Source organism: Dermacentor silvarum, chromosome 11 (genome assembly GCF_013339745.2).
Source record: "Dermacentor silvarum isolate Dsil-2018 chromosome 11, BIME_Dsil_1.4, whole genome shotgun sequence".
In the NCBI taxonomy this organism is placed as follows: domain Eukaryota; kingdom Metazoa; phylum Arthropoda; class Arachnida; order Ixodida; family Ixodidae; genus Dermacentor; species Dermacentor silvarum.
Genome location: NC_051164.1, coordinates 51,393,686 through 51,409,498, shown reverse-complemented (window position 1 = coordinate 51,409,498; position 15,813 = coordinate 51,393,686). Strand labels below are relative to the sequence as shown.

The 15,813-nt window shown below is 54.0% G+C and overlaps 1 protein-coding gene across 1 annotated transcript in view; it reads left to right on the top strand.

The window, feature by feature from the left end:
* Nucleotides 1-15,813, top strand: part of LOC119434048 (solute carrier family 4 member 11-like) — a 344,870-nt gene that overhangs the window by 27,388 nt on the left and 301,669 nt on the right.

Sequence of the window (15,813 nt, the reverse complement as noted above, 5' to 3'; positions counted from 1 at the left end):
AACGTCATCCTAGGCATGGACTTTCTAAACCAACAAGGTGCAATCATCGACTTAAGGGCTGTTTATAGTGCGACGTAACGTGAGCGCGCGCGCGCGCGCGCACTTTGGCGAAAACGACGCAACGGGCGGCTTCCGCGCGCCCCGACGTGCCCGGCACCGAATTGGTTCCTGACCCATTCGCGCGTTGGTCGCGTCGACTGCGCCGACCCACAATGCATTTCGCGCGAAGAAATAAAAGCGCCCACGCCGCTTCGCCGACGGTCGCAGACGGCCGTTCAAAGCGGCGCGTGGGCTTGGGATCATTCTGCGCATGCTCCGAAGATAACACTTGCGCAGCGCAACCGGCATAGCGTGGCTGACCGCGAACGACGCTGGCCCACGCGCCGATAACGTCGCACTATAAACGGGCCTTTAAGGTCAGAGTCGATAACGCTTTCAACGCACAAAGCGGTACCACCGGATACAAACATCAGTTGCCATGCCTTGATTGTGCTTGAAGAACAAGCCACCGCTCGAGCGTAATGATTTTCGTCGGTACCGATGTGCCTGCAGACATGGAGGGCGTCGTCGAAGGCGATTATCACTTACTGCTCGATCGTGAAATTTGAGCCGCAAGAGGCATAGCTGAGCTACGTGAACTAAAGCCCCTATAGACCCTTTCACTGTTCGCAAACATAGGCCCTGCACGGCTTCCGGTTTTGCCCTCTGACGTACTGCTAAGTGTAACTGGCAAAGAAGCAACCATGCGTTAAAACATAGAAGACTGATAAGGCACGTGACCGGAAGTTGCTTGGGGGCGGCGCGCTCGCTGCTGTTATCGCGGGCATGAAACCGACTATATATAAAAAGTAGCGCCATTCTTAGATCTTGCCGCCACCGCGCTCACCCCGGCGTTACCTCCTTGCCGCCTCCTGTCGCCCCAGCCTCCTCCGCTCCCCCATTGGTCCCACCGCAGAGGCCTCCTGTCCCCATCGCCACGGAGCTGCCCGGGATTTCGAAGAGGCGCTCGCCCGCTTGCGCCCTGCAGCAGACGGCCGCCTGCCTCCTGGACGAGACCCTCGGAGACCACCTCCTGGTGTACGTCGACGGTTCGGTGGTACCGGACACCGGCTCTGCCCGGCGGCCTGCACGGCACCAGCCCTGCAGAAGAGCAGGCAGTGTCGACTGCCCAGACACGCCAGCTCGACTGCAGCGGAGGTGGCAGGCCTCCACCTGGCCGTCGACCTACTCTCCGAGGAGCTTCCTGGGGTACCAGCGGCCATCATCTGCGACTCCAAGGCAGCCCTCCTCGGCCTGCAGAGGCCAGAAAGCGCCAGCCTTGGAGTCGCACTGCTGTCTACCCGGCTGACAGCGCTTCAGGACGCAGGCCACCCGGTGTCCCTGCACTGGATCCCCGCCCACGTAGGGATCCCGGGCAACGAGGCAGCCGACACCCTGGCGAAGGACGCCCACCACACCACTGTGCCCCTCAGTCGGGCCGTGACGGAGGGCGACTTCACAGGACTGAGGCTGCGGCGACACCTGGCGACCCACCACCCAGACAAACGGGTGGCACTGGGATGCCCCCCACGACCACTCCCCCAGCGAGGCCTGGCTCGCAGGGAGACCTCGCTCCTTCTCCGGCTCCGCATCGGCTGCAGCTGGACGGCAGCACGCAGCTACCGACTGGGACGAGCGACGTCCCCGACCTGCAGCTCCTGCGGGAAGCCGGAGACGATCGAACATCTCCTGCTGGCCTGCCCGGCGTACCTCAAGCAGCGGGGCCCACTCCTGCAGGAGTTCCGCCGCCTGGGCCTCCCCTCTGGCAAGGAGGAAGATCTCCTCCTCCCCGGCCGACACCACCTTTCTGCACTTCGAGGCGTCGTGGAGTTCCTTGACTCGTCAGGGCTCTCCGCACGCCTCTAAGGACATTTCTACAAGCGGGAAGGCCTCACGGCCTCCCACCCCACCCCGGGCCTGACCGGCCTGGCACAACACCCCTGCAGACTCTGCAGCACACCAAGGCCTTCCATCTCGGCCTGATACGTGCCGCCTATGCCTGCCGGTTTTGCTTCGCCCAGCCATGGCGACTCCACTCTATCCCTTCTTTCGCTCCCACTTACCCCTCCCCGTTGGCGCTGAGCCGTGCTCCCTCAAGGGCTGCAGAAGATAGCGCCAACCTTTCCCTTTCCCTCAAGAACCACTTATCATCCCCCATTGGCCAATCCGTGTCACGTGGAAGCGCGCGTTGCGCTTTTGTATATATTTTTTTCGTTCCAGCGCGCTTCGACTGCCATTCTCGGGCCTATGCGACGAAATTGCTGTACGCACAAACGGATCAAACGTGTTAGGGACAAGAACTTCGTTGTGATGGCATGCCGCTGCGCCTTAAGTTCCCACAACCGACAAGGCGAGGGAAAAAGGCTTTTTTTGTTTACCATCCGGCGTGCGCAAAAGCTTGCTGCCCACTTGATATTTGCGCCGTCTGGCATCGTCGCGTTGCTACTTCCAAAACGGCATTATTAAGGCTAGTTACTGACTGACGAAGCAAAATCGCGCCTCAGAAACTTCTCCGCAGGGCGCGATCGAAGTTTTCCTCGGATTTCCTCTGGTAGCGCGTTAGCTGTCGTCTGCCACGGCAGGCCCGACGCAGGCGGCGCCACTGTCGATATCGCGCCTCGGTCGCGCTGGTCGCGCCGAGCGCGACAGTGGAACGGAGGAGGAGGGAAGTGGATGGCGCTACTTTTTATATATAGGGGTTTTAACGTGAACGGAAAGCAAGAGTGATGCTCACGAACTTCAGCGACGAATACAAGCACATTAACCAAAGGTACCACGGTCGCCGACATCAACGAAATAGTACAAGCCAGCAGTGCTTTCACCTTCACGGATTCTAGCATACCTGCAATGACGATTGTAGTACATGAACCAGCTTTCGACGTCAATCAGAACCTTCCCAGGCATAAGAAAGAACAGATAAAAGCCCCGCTCCTGCAATACAAGGACTGCTTCTCGTCGTCGTCAAAAATTCGACAAACCCCTGTCGCCAAGCACCGCATCATAACCGACGAATATGTCCGCCCACTCTGTCAGAGTCCGTACCGAGTTTCGGTGCGCAAACACGAGGCCATAAGGCAACAAGTCGACGAAATGCTACGTGACATCATCAAGCCATTCAAGAGTCCGTGGGCGTCCCCCGTGGTGTTAGTGAAGAAGGATGAAACCCTACGTTTCTGCGTTGATTATCGTCGCCTCAACAAAATCACGAAGCACGTATACCCTCTCCCACGAATCGACGACGCCTTGGATCGACTCTACAGCGCGAAGTATTTTTCGTCGATGGACCTCAAAACCGGCTACTGGCAAATCGAAGTCGACGAGAGGGACCGGGAGAAGACTGCCTTTATTACACCAGACGGACTGTTTGAGTTTAAGGTCATGCCATTTGGTCTTTGCTCGGCACCTGCGACTTTCCAACGCGTCATGGATACAGTACTGGCAGGCTTGAAGTGGCAGACTTGCCTCGTCTACTTGAACGACGTCGTTGTGTTTGCCTCAAGCTTCCAAGAACACCTCCGGCGCCTTGAAACAGTTCTTCAAGCAATCAAGACCTCCGGACTCACGTTGAAGACAGAAAAGTGCCGCTTCGTATACGAGGAGCTCTTGTTTTTGGGCCACGTCATCAACAAGTCTGGATGCGCCCTGATCCACGAAAACTGCGGTCATCACTGACTTTCCTCCGACCGCCGACAAAAAGGCAGTGCGTAGGTTTTTTGGACTGTGCGCCTATTACAGGCGCTTCCTCAAGGACTTTTCACAGATCGCAGAGTCACTGACGTACCTCACGAAGGCCGATGTCGAGTTCAAGTGGGAAACCCCGCAAGTCGAAGCATTTGAAGAACTGAAGCGACGCCTGCAATCCCGCCAATACTTGCGCATTTTGACGAAAACGCCCATACCGAAGTCCCCACCGACGCAAGCAGCGTATGACTCGGCGCCGTGCTTGTGCAGAGGACTGACGGACTAGAAAGGGTTGTAAGTTGCGCTAGCCGGTCGCTGTCGAAAGCGGAAGCAAATTATTCTACAACAGAAAAGGAGTGCCTCGACGCCTGCAATCCCGCCAATACTTGCGCATTTCGACGAAAACGCCCATACCGAAGTCCCCACCGACGCAAGCAGCGTATGACTCGGCGCCGTGCTTGCGCAGAGGACTGACGGACTAGAAAGGGTTGTAAGTTGCGCTAGCCGGTCGCTGTCGAAGGCGGAAGCAAATTATTCTACAACAGAAAAGGAGTGCCTCGCCATCATATGGGCTACATCGAAGTTTCGCCCCTACCTCTATGGCAGGCCCTTCAAAGTTGTGAGTGACCACCACGCCTTGTGTTGGCTAGCTAACTTAAAGGATCCATCAGGTCACCTCGCACGATGGAGTCTGAGACTTCAAGCATTCGACATCACCGTCGTTTACAAGTCCGGGCGAAAGCACTCTGACGCCGACTGCTTGTCTCGCGCCCCCGTCGAACCCCCGCCACAGGATGACCAGGATGATGACACTTTCATGGGACCCATCAGTGCCGACGAATTCGCCGAACAACAACGAGCCGACCCGGAACTAAGGAACCTTGTACACTACCTGCAACGCAAGACAGTCGTTGTAAAGTATCTATAAACTTTGCGTCGGGGCGCGTCGGAAGCCGCCGGTTACATTGGCTGCGCCGGTGCGCTCGACTATAGAGGTTCGTTTTCGGCAACGTGACGTAGCGAGCGCGCGTTACGTCGCATTATAAACGGCCCTTAACTCATACCATCCTTCGATACAGCCAGACAAGCCATCGCCGGCCCACCGCCTACTACCCGCAGAAGAATGGGCTCATCGAGCGCCAAATAAGACCATCGCCGACATGCTGGTAATGTACGTCGACGTCGAACACAAGACGTGGGATGCCATCCTTCCGTACGTGACCTTCGCATTCAACATGGCCGTGCAAGAAACGACGCACATGGCGCCGTTCAACCTGGTATACCTAAGGAAACCGACGATGACGCTTGACGCCATGCTACCGGACGTCACCGACGTAGACAAATCTCGACGTTGCCACCTACGTGCAGCGTGCCGAAGAAGGTAGACAGCTCGCCTGCCTGCGCATCAAGAACCAGCAGAGTACCGATAACCGACACTACAATCTTCGACGACGCTATGTCGAGTACCAGCCCGGCGACTGTGTTTGGGTCTGGACTCCGATACACCGACGAGGACTTAGCGAGAAACTGTTACGTCGCTATTTCGGACCCTAAAAGATCATCCGACGTATTGGCGCACTGGAATATGATGTCGTGCCTGATGGCATTTCGCAATCACAGCGGCGCCGGGCACGACCTGAAGTCATCCACGTGGTGCGTCTTAAGCCTTTCTACGCCCGCTGACCAACTTAGGTACTTTGTTGCTTTGTTATTGTTTTTGTTGTCTTTTCTTTATTACCCGTGGTATTGTTTTCGCTTTCGTGTTTGTTTGTAGCATCGAGACGATGCTTTTCAAGGGGTATTGACACGTGTACATGTTTATCTTTCACCGGTAACCGCTTTTCACCGGCTGACAAATGTTAAACGTTATCGCTAGGCACAGGACGCTCCTGCATGTATCAGAAGTTTTACGGACGTTATCGATGCTTCTATCCGTTGTCTGTTGTCACCGACGCTTATATAATCTGATTGTATGAGCGACGCGAATTGTCTAGTACTTTCTGGAAGACACGCTTTGCACCAGAGTATAATCTGGAACCTTAGATGACTCATGTGTAAAAGCCGAAGCGTTTCGCCGCTGATCAGATTTCGACGATCGCCGACTGTGTTCGCCGCTATCCGTGTGCTTCGAGCGCAACTTGCTTTTGTGGGCACAGGTCCGCGCCATAAAAAGTCCGTTTCGTTATTCACAGTTTTTGCGACTGTTTTCGTCAGCGTCACTACTACGTGACAATATCCCCGGTGACGTCACGGCCAAGCTGCGCATCCACTTGCCGGGGCGTGGCTGGTCGAAACCTGCCGAGTCACGGACGCCGCTCGCGTTCAGCGCGAACGCGGGGAAACGCGGACGGCGTCGGCAGCAGCTCTGCGCGTTGCCTTGTTGGTGCGGCCGCAATTTCTTTCTCATTTTCTTTCGCTCTCATTTGCTCTTCCTCTATCCCTAGCACAGCGCGCGCTGCGCGCACGCCCTCCTTCCCTCTCCTTAACGTCCCATGTCAAGGCAACATGTGCACGGCACAAAGATGATGCGAAACACACGCCGCTCCACGAAATGGTTACTAGGCAACGCGCGGTGATGTAATCTCCAGGCGCAGTTTTTTTTTTTTTTTCGCACTACGCAGCCTAACCAAGAGCCTAAACAGCTCCGCTGTTTAAATTTCCGGTGAACAAAACGGCCTGCATAAATGTAGGCCGCGTAACTAGGGTCCTGTTATACGGTGAGCCACAGCCACATAGTAAGCGTCGTTATTTAGAACTTTTCTGCTGGATAGACTTATAAGCGGGATTTCACTGAAAGTGTACATGTGGTGCGAGGCTCACACTCGCCGCGCTGCAGAGGGGACGCGAGAAGCACCGCTATCATCCTCTTACCCAGCGACCAACCATGTACCACGAGTCAGATAACGTACCTGCAGGTGATGATGAAGCACCCGTCCGAGAGTCTCCCTCCCCTCCCCCTGTAAACGAGCGACGCCTCCTCAGAGCCCTTCGTCAAGTTACGCAGCCATACACGCTCTCGCCAATCTCACTCTCTCTCACACACACACGCTCACGCACGCACACGAGAATTCCCGAGCTCCACGCATTCAGCCAGATACGGAAAAACGCGTTCGAGTCCCAAAGAAAGCTAGGCGCTTTAAAATAATCAATGGGGCTCATTGGAAACACTTGCGAGACGGCCTTTAATTTACTGACAGTGGGCTTGATTTATGGTAATGACGCCTGATAATTCTAATCCAACGTTACGTGGTTAGATGCAGCTCCGGCGCGAGCGGCGGCCTCGGAATCGGCAGCCCCCCTGGCGCGGCGCCGGTCGTCGACGCGGAGCCTCAGCATGATGACAGAGCCTACCCATAGGTTCGCCTTCGACGGGACCAGGCCGACCCGCGAGGAGACGAAGACCTCGGAGTTGAAGACCCGAACGGAGGTCAAGCGCACCATTGGCGAGCGACTGACCGCTACGAGCTCCCGGAGCCAGGTAGTGCAGAGTCCCATACAAAGATTCGTTTTTAGCGAAACCGTGCAACCAATGAAATTACTTTCCGGCATCAGTTTCATGCACAACAGGCTACGCTCCGAAGTGGCTCACAAGGCTTAATTGTCACACATTCGCGAAGAAAAATTAACGCGTCGCATATAAAATATTGATATAGGCATGATTCATGCAATTCCGTCTAAAATTAACTCTCAAGCTTTTATGTCGCAAATTTTACATAATGAGTACGCGGAATGCGTTACAGAGTTGAACCTTTCTACCACTGAAAGTACGGAGACGTTTCGGTGACGATGCGGTCGGCAGTGCACTGATTGCACTCGCGACGAAAACATGGTACGTCGTATATTCCGGGAGCGCGTAGGTGCATAAATAAGACATGATTTGACGCAATACTATGTCTGCAAGTGGTGTTATAGGAATTAGTTGTTTCGCAGAAAGTGGCACATGCAAAATACTCCGAAATGTGTAGAGTGATACCATAGGCGAAAAGTTTTCATTTTTCCGAGAGGAGGGAGGTGCTGGTGCCCGATCAGGTTTCCGAACCGCCCCCATCTATGTATGTCTGTATGTATGTATATATATATATATATATATATATATATATATATATATATATATATATATATATGGGTGGCCCGTAACCAAGTATTATATAAGATATAACCAAATATAAGGACACGTCACGAAAGCTCTGACAGGCACGCCATCGACGTGGACTTTGCAAATGTTCGGGTGGTCAACGTCGACAGGACAGCTTCACCTCCAGCAGCTGCGCAGTCTAGTTTTCCGGCGAAAACGACACCTAAATGACGCTAAAGGAGAGCGGCGGCGAATCGGTGAACAAGATGGACGGCGATGTGGCGGGACGACTGGGCGTCTAGCGGGTACCTTCCGCAGGGCCATTGGGTGCTGAGGATTCGGTGCGGGCTGAATAGCGACTTGCAGTATGGAAGAGATCAGAGTAAGCGAAAAATGTGCTATGGAATCAAGAGGGCCACTGGCTGCGCCATTAGTGAGCATCATGTCCAGCTCGGCTGCAGCGGAAACATATCGGCTTATCGTCGGCTGTTCGTCACTCAGCGGGTTTCTGGAACGATGAAGCGCGTACGGTCCGTGACGAGGCCTGTCCGCGGAGACTATAGGGGGGCGTTAGGGGTGTTCATCGCGCACAACGACGAGAAGAGGCCAAGTTTCGCCATTTTCAGGCGAACGACGGCCTGGATCAATGAAACAGCCGGCGTCGTGGTTACGAAACTGTGGGTTTATAAGAAACCAGATATGCTGCCTCGAGTTCTCGGTGGACAATGCGCGTCACGTCGTCTTATAGGAATGGGTGTCAAGGAGTTGCCTCGGAAGACGACGTTGCCTCGGTATTCGGTAGACGCTCCAACTGAGCCTAGATGCGTCGGCATTTCGCTTGCTCAAGACGACGGCACTCTTTGATGACACTGTCAACGGTAGTCACGTTGGTAAAGACGAGCAGATTGATCAGGTCGTCTGCGATGCCCTTCAAAATGTGGGCGATCTTGTCAGCCTCAGGCATATTCTCGTCAGCTAGTAGACACAAGGTCAGCACGTCCTGTATTTACGACAGGTAAGATTCAATTGACATCTGGGTACGTACTGCCAGTTGTTTCTTGGCGGCAACCTGTAGACCAAACGGGTTGCAGAAAAGGTCGCGGAGCTGCTGCATGAACGTGTCCCAGCTATTGATATTGTCCTCGTGGGTCCGAAACCAGACGCGAGGGGTTCCGCCGACGTAAAATATGACGTTGGCCAGCATTATAGTTGGATTCCATCCATTCTGTGTGCTGACACGCTCGTACATGCTGAGCCACTTGTCCACGTCAACGCTGCTTGCCTCGCAAAAGGTCTCGCGACCGCGGGATCTGTATGAGGGCGATAAACTTGGTGGTGGTCACAAGCGTACCAATATGCCTGGCGGCATAGTGGTAGATTCGAGGTGGCGCCCGCTGCGAAGCTCCGTCGTCAGTAGTAGTACCCAGCACCTCCACCAAATAAATGTTACGTGGAAGCACAGTAGGTAAACTATTTACACGGTGTATTTACAAGGAGTAGCAATTAAGCGGTATCGAATCCCGGCCGCGGCGGCCGCATTTCGATGGAGACGAAATGCAAAAATGCCCGTGTGCTTGCGTTGTAGTGCACGTTAAAGAACCCCAGGTGGTCAATATTAATCCGGAGCCCTCCACTACGGCGTGCCTCATAATCAGAACTGGTTTTGGCACGTAAAACCCCAAAAGAAGAAGAATTAAGCATTGACGAACATGGAACATAGCCAGCATCAAAACAAGGCACGTCGTCGTCCTCCTCAGACCAGCCAGCTGGCAGCGCGCTAAGTACGAAAAGGGCCGCGTGATGGCAGGAGGCCCAAAAGCAAATTGGTGAAACTAACTCCTCTCACTGCCTGACACGGCCGCAGCGTGGTCATGGCGCATAGGCTCCGAGTGGCAAGCGGCTCACGCATATTGCTATTAGCAAATACCCACACCAACAGCGTGCCCTTACCAGCCGGTTGCCGAGCCAGACAATGAGCGTATACAATTTTGGGGCCGCTGGCGTCTTGGTGTGCGGGCGTGTAATCTCGAGGAACTTTTCGTAAGGAGTAAAAAGCAGGAAAAAATACTCAGCTTCCTGCAGTCGCTTGTCTAGGGGAGCGAAAGAAAAAAGCGATAGCGATCGCACTGTGAAGTGAGACCCCTGCAAGCCTTCCCCCAGTTTCTCACAACTCCAAGCATGCCTCGGGTTGGGGGGGCCCGTGTTCCTGCAGGGCGCCAAACTCGTTCTCGCAGGTCGCCAGTGGTAGTGAAGGTGCACTCATCGCTGAATACTGCGTTCTGCCATTGCTCCACCGTCCAGCTTTCGTGTAGTTGCGCGAAATCGAGCCGCCTTGCTTTGTTTGTGGCCCTACGCAAAGGTTTTTGGGCAGCGGCTCTACTCCTTAGGCCGGCTTCATTGAGTCGCCGCCTCACAGTATACCTTGAAGTCCTCAGCTGTAGGCTTTGTCTAAGTTCTTGAAGCGACGCGCGGGAGGCATCCACAGCAGCCGCAACAATTGGCAAATCTTCATTATCCGTTGTGGCTCTTGGCGGACGTCCGCGAGGCGCATCCTTGACTCGGCCTTCTTTCTTGTAAGCCTGTAGAATCCTGTTGACCGCTTTGACGGACCTTCCTGTCATCTCTGCTACGCTTTTTTGAGTGTAGTTTTTGCAACACAGTTCAATAATCTTAAGTCGCTCCTTTTCTGGTATACGGCCGACATGGTAAACCAGGCAAACAACACAGTAGTGCTCTTTTCAGACAAGAAAAAATGGAAAAACGTACGGCAGACGAGCCCCTATTTCATTCAGCTCAATCTGGATCTTGTGATGCCACGCCCCCATCGTCAACGAATGGGACATGCTGCGGCCGAACACTTCGCTGACACCATGCATTCACGGCCGTCTAGAATGAGCGCTATCATCGCTACCGCCGGGGACATGAACTTGGAAGCGTCACGAGTGCATTTCGGCACCGGGAGCGAGTCATTTCTGTTGTGATGAAATATCGTCGAGAATAAGCACGTTCAGGCGGTTGTTCTAACCTAAATCATTTCTGAATTCATTCCCATTTGTTTTGTTGTGTTAAACCCACTTCGCTGCTCGGCAGTCACCACTGAGTGTTTTGTTTTATTTAAAGTCAAATAAAGACCACGCACGGTGCATGCTCATTATCGTGTCTTCCTCATCCAAGCTTACTGCGGCGCGCACACACTGAAGAAACATTCGTGAACGCACACAGTACCACGATGTTTCGATACAGCAAACAAGGTATGCTGTCAAATACTGTTTCTAGTGACCCATTATCACGAATAAAAGCTGAGAGGTTGGCGTTGCACAGCGTTTAGTGCAGACAAGCGTTGAAAGTTGGGCAAGCTGGTACGGGAACATCTGAAAAAACTGCGCAGCGGGACGGGACACGAAGAAAGAAAGCACGCGCGAGTTTGTCGTTCCTTGTTTCTTCGTGTTCCATCTTGCGGTGCAGATTTTTCTGAAAATTATTAGTGCAGAGTATCAGCCCAGTTCCCGCACTAACAATGATATCCGTGCGCTGGCCGACAATGCGGCACGCGCGCTGCCGTAGCAGACGACGCGGTTCAACTCTACACCCTTGAAGCGTCTACGCACGCGCGAGCTGCTGCCGGCGCGCGATTGCAGCGCTAGTCGCATCGCGATGCCAGGCGCTCCGAGATTTCCCCTAAGTATGAAACAGCCTGTACACTATTTACAGGGAAGGCAACGATATACAAACAAGATGGCTGTCGAGACCGATTACACCTCCACACGTCAAATCATCGTTTTCTGACTTAGGCGCCACTCTTCGTTGCCCCGTAACATAACACCCGCCTGTTAAGGCGCCATCTCGGCGCCAGCCATTTGGATGTGAACTCGCGGCAAAGCAAGGCTTCAGCCGAGACACAAGCACAATGTCAGTGGGGACAGGCGAGTCCAGTGGTGCAATCTCGTAGTTAACATCACTAAGCGGCCGCAATATCGTGTAGGGCCCTTTGTAGGGCGGCAGCACCTTTTCAGACAATCCGATGCGGCGACATGGCCTCCATAGGAGGACAATGGAGCCAGGTGCAGCTGAACATCCCGATGTCGGCTGACATATCGGATCTTCTGCGCGGCCTGAGAGTCTGTGAGCCGGGAGCCGGCAATCGGGCGCGCCGTGTGAGCCCGGTCGAAGACGTCTTGAGCATATTCTGTGGGAGGGTTCGTCGGGGAAGGGAAGCAGGGTGTCAAAGGGCAAAGTAAGGTGGCAGCCGAACAGAATGTAAAAGGGTGAAAAACCAGTGGTCTCGTGACGGGACGAATTGTAAGCGAAAGTCACGAAGGGTAACGCGTTGTCCCAATCACTGTGGTCATCAGAAACGTACGTAGACAGCATAGCATTCCTGTCAATATCCGATTGAGCAGCTCTGTGAGTCCGTTTGTCTGCGGGTGGTAGGCGATGGAAAGCTTGTGTTTGGCAGAGCAGGGACGTAGTAAGTCTTCACCGACGCGGGGACAAAAAGGTGCGGCCGCGATCAGTGAGGAGCTGCCGCGGTGCGCCATGATGGAGAATTACGTCATGTAAAAGTAAATCCGCCACCTCAGTTGCGCAGCATGTGGGCACAGCTCACGTGATAGCGCAACGGGTCGCATAGTCATTCGCGACAACGACCCACTTATTGCCAGATTTCGACGTTCGAAAAGCCCGAGAAGATCGAGACCGGCACGAAAGAGAGGTGCTCTGGGCACATCGATGGGGCGAAGACATCCAGTGGGCAGCACAGCAGGTTTTTTGCGGCACTAGCAGAGCACACAGGCTGCACCGTCGCGGCGTACGAAGCGGTGCAGGCCTGGACAGTAGAAGCGGCGCCGTACGCGGTCGTAAGTATGAGAAACGCCGAGGTGGCCTGAAGTAGGTGAGTCGTGGAATTGCTCCAGAATTGAAGTCCGGATACGGTGTGGCAGAACGAGTTATAATTCTGGTCCTTCGGGGCTTAAGCTGCGACGGTAGAGAACGTTGTCGCGGAGTACGAACATGCGCAGAGTGGGCTCCGAATGTCCAGAATTGAGCCGATACCTCAGAACACGTAAGCAGGCATCACCACGTAAGAGAACACGTAAGCAGTCGTCATCAGTTCAGTGCGGATGTCACGCAGATCAGAAATGGCCAGGACGCAAGGGTCGTTGTCATGCGCATCGTAATCAGGGTGCTTGACAGGATGACGGGAGAGGCAGTCGGCATCCTTGTGCAAGCGGCATGACTTATACAAGACAACAAATGAATACTCTTGGAGCAGTAGCGCGCATCTACCCCAATCGTCGATTGGGGTCTTTAGGTGACGACAGCCAGCACAGGGCATGGTGATCGGTAACCACGGAACATGTGCGACCGTACAAGTAAGGGCGGAATTTAGCTAGAGCCCAAACTAACATCAGGCACTCCCGTTCAGTAATTGAAAAATTTCTCTCAGCGGGTGACAGGAGGCGGCTGGCGTATGCAATTACACCCTCTTCGTTACGCTGCGATTGAACGAGTACAGCCCCAATGCCATGACCACTGGCATCCGTGTGAAGTTCAGTGGAAGCTAATGGATCATAATGAGCCAGCAATGGTGGAGCTGTTAGCAAGCCCACGAGGGCGGAGAAGGCTTTGGTTTGAGCAGGGACCCACGTGAATGCAACGTCCTTCTTAAGTCGGTGAGTGGGCGAGCGGTGTCGGCGAAATTCTTGATGAAGCGACGGAAATAGGAGCATAGTCAAACAAAGCTTCTTACGTCCGCGGTAGAAGATGGAAGAGGAAAGTTCTGGACAGCGCGAATCTTGTTCGGGTCGGGGTTGAACGCCAGCGGCACTGACTAGATGGCCAAGAACGGTAATTTGACGACATCCAAAGTGGCACTTCCATGAGTTCAATTGCAGGCCGGGGCGTCGAAAAACAGCAAGATTTGCCGATAGGCACGTGAGATGTGGTCAATGCGGTCCAGTCGTCAAGGCGGTCACATCGTTAATGCAGCGTCACTTCCGGGAGCTGCCTTGCGTAGTTTTCCGGAGATGGGCGTCGGGCTGCATCGGGGATGGTGGACGACAAGCCTGCGGTGATACGGACAATGGTCGACGAGTTTCTCGCGAACAGGACTGGTGACGTCGGAATGATGACGAGGGACTGTTCCAAGGGGCACGATCGTCATGGTTGGGCTGTTCGGCGTCAAATGCAGGCTCGTAACAGCGCGGGCTCTGGTCCGGGCGATAATAACTGGTGAATGGCGGTCGTCCAGTATGGTTGTTACAATGGTGAGCAACATGACCGATACGTCGGCAGGCAACACAGATTGGCCGATCGTCTGCGGTTCGGAACTTGCTGGATTTTGGTAGTGTGCAGAATACCGCTGACCAGTGCATGGGCGAAGAGCACTAGACAGCTGTGAAGGGGCAACGGTGCATACAGAATGAACTCCAAGATTAGCGAGTTCTTTGCGGACTATTGCCTGTATAGATGGTACTGTGGGCATGTTGTTCGGCTCACTGGGGCGGGAAATAAAGGCTGCAGGAGCCAAGGCTGCAACTTCTCGTCGTACTATCCACGTCAGATCGTCTGATAATGATGGTGGCCACATTCCTAGCCTGTCGTCACAAGAGGATGTCGCAGCTGTGCTTGGCACACGTGCGAACGGCGTTGCAAAGCGACGGCTCTTGCCCTGCTCAAAGCGTTGACATTCTTTTATGATGTCCTGTACTTTCTCACTATTTTTCCACATGAGCAGGTTGAAAGCAACGTCAGCGATCCCTTTCAGTACATGTCCATCCTTGTTTGACTCGGCCAGAGCGCTGTCGGCCTTGCGGCACAGAGCCAGCACGTCCTAGATGTAATAGACATATGGATACATGCATATTGCTTGTTTCTTCTGGACGATGCGCGCGGGCGCCCAGACGTAGAAGACGAACTGCGCTTTGCTCTCGAGCTGTCGGCTGAACTGGCCAGCGCTGCAGCTATCCTATGTAAATATATTTTGTAAATAGTCTCCAGTACTTAATCCTTCGTTCGCGTAACAATATGATTCTGTGGACGTTTGGCCACAAGTCGCTAGTTCTTTCTTTGCGGCGCACTTCCGCCCGGCGGGACGGCCGAACAACTCCCTCAGCTTCTGCTTGCACGTGTCCGAGTCATTAAGTTCTTCCTCGGGGTTATCATACCACACCTTCGCTGTGTCTTGTAGGTAGAACACCAAAATAGCCAACATAATCGTCGGAACCCATTTGTTGTGGGCACTTGCAGGCTCATACGTGGCTGTCCAGTCTTCCACGTCGAAATGGTGGGTGCCGCAGAACGTCCCTGGATCTCGCGGCTGAGCCAGGATAACCATTGGGGTTGTAGACGTTGAAGTGAGCCGCGCCATTTCGGGTCGTGTTTCGTCCAATGATGTCCTGTCCGAGGTGACAACCACTGCGCCGCTCCGTTGTCTCCCGTGGGTACCCCGCACCTCTCACCAATTTGTTACGTTGCGGAAGTCACATATAAAGATGTATTTACAATATTTACAAGTAAGGCTGTCGAGACCGATTACACCTCGACACGTCAAATCGCCGTCTTCTGAATTTGGTGGATTGGATGGGCATCGCCAGTGTTTAGGCGGTGCTTGACAGCGTAGGTTTGACCCAGAGGACGGTCACAAAGGTCAAAGACGTCCCGATAAGAGAAGAGGAGGCGAAGCAGATCCTCAACGTGGTGGGGCGAAATGTCAGCAGTGATTATTTTGTTCAGGTCGGTAGGAGAGAGATCAGGTGAAGAAGACGGGATACTGGTGGTGCGCGAGCGCTCGTCCGGTATCAGGTGGAGAGAAGGCCGAGATAACGTAGTCGTAGGAGGGCGTCAGCATAGCGAGTGAAATGCCCTGTGGCAGCACTTGTAACCACAATCCGAAATTGATCACAGGAAGAGAGTTATAACAGTGTGTGGAAAACCAGCACTGTGCGTCAACAGAACGGCGGTGAAGGGAGCGAGCACCGTCGGGTACTGGTGGAGAGGTGTCATGAGTAAGACGCAGG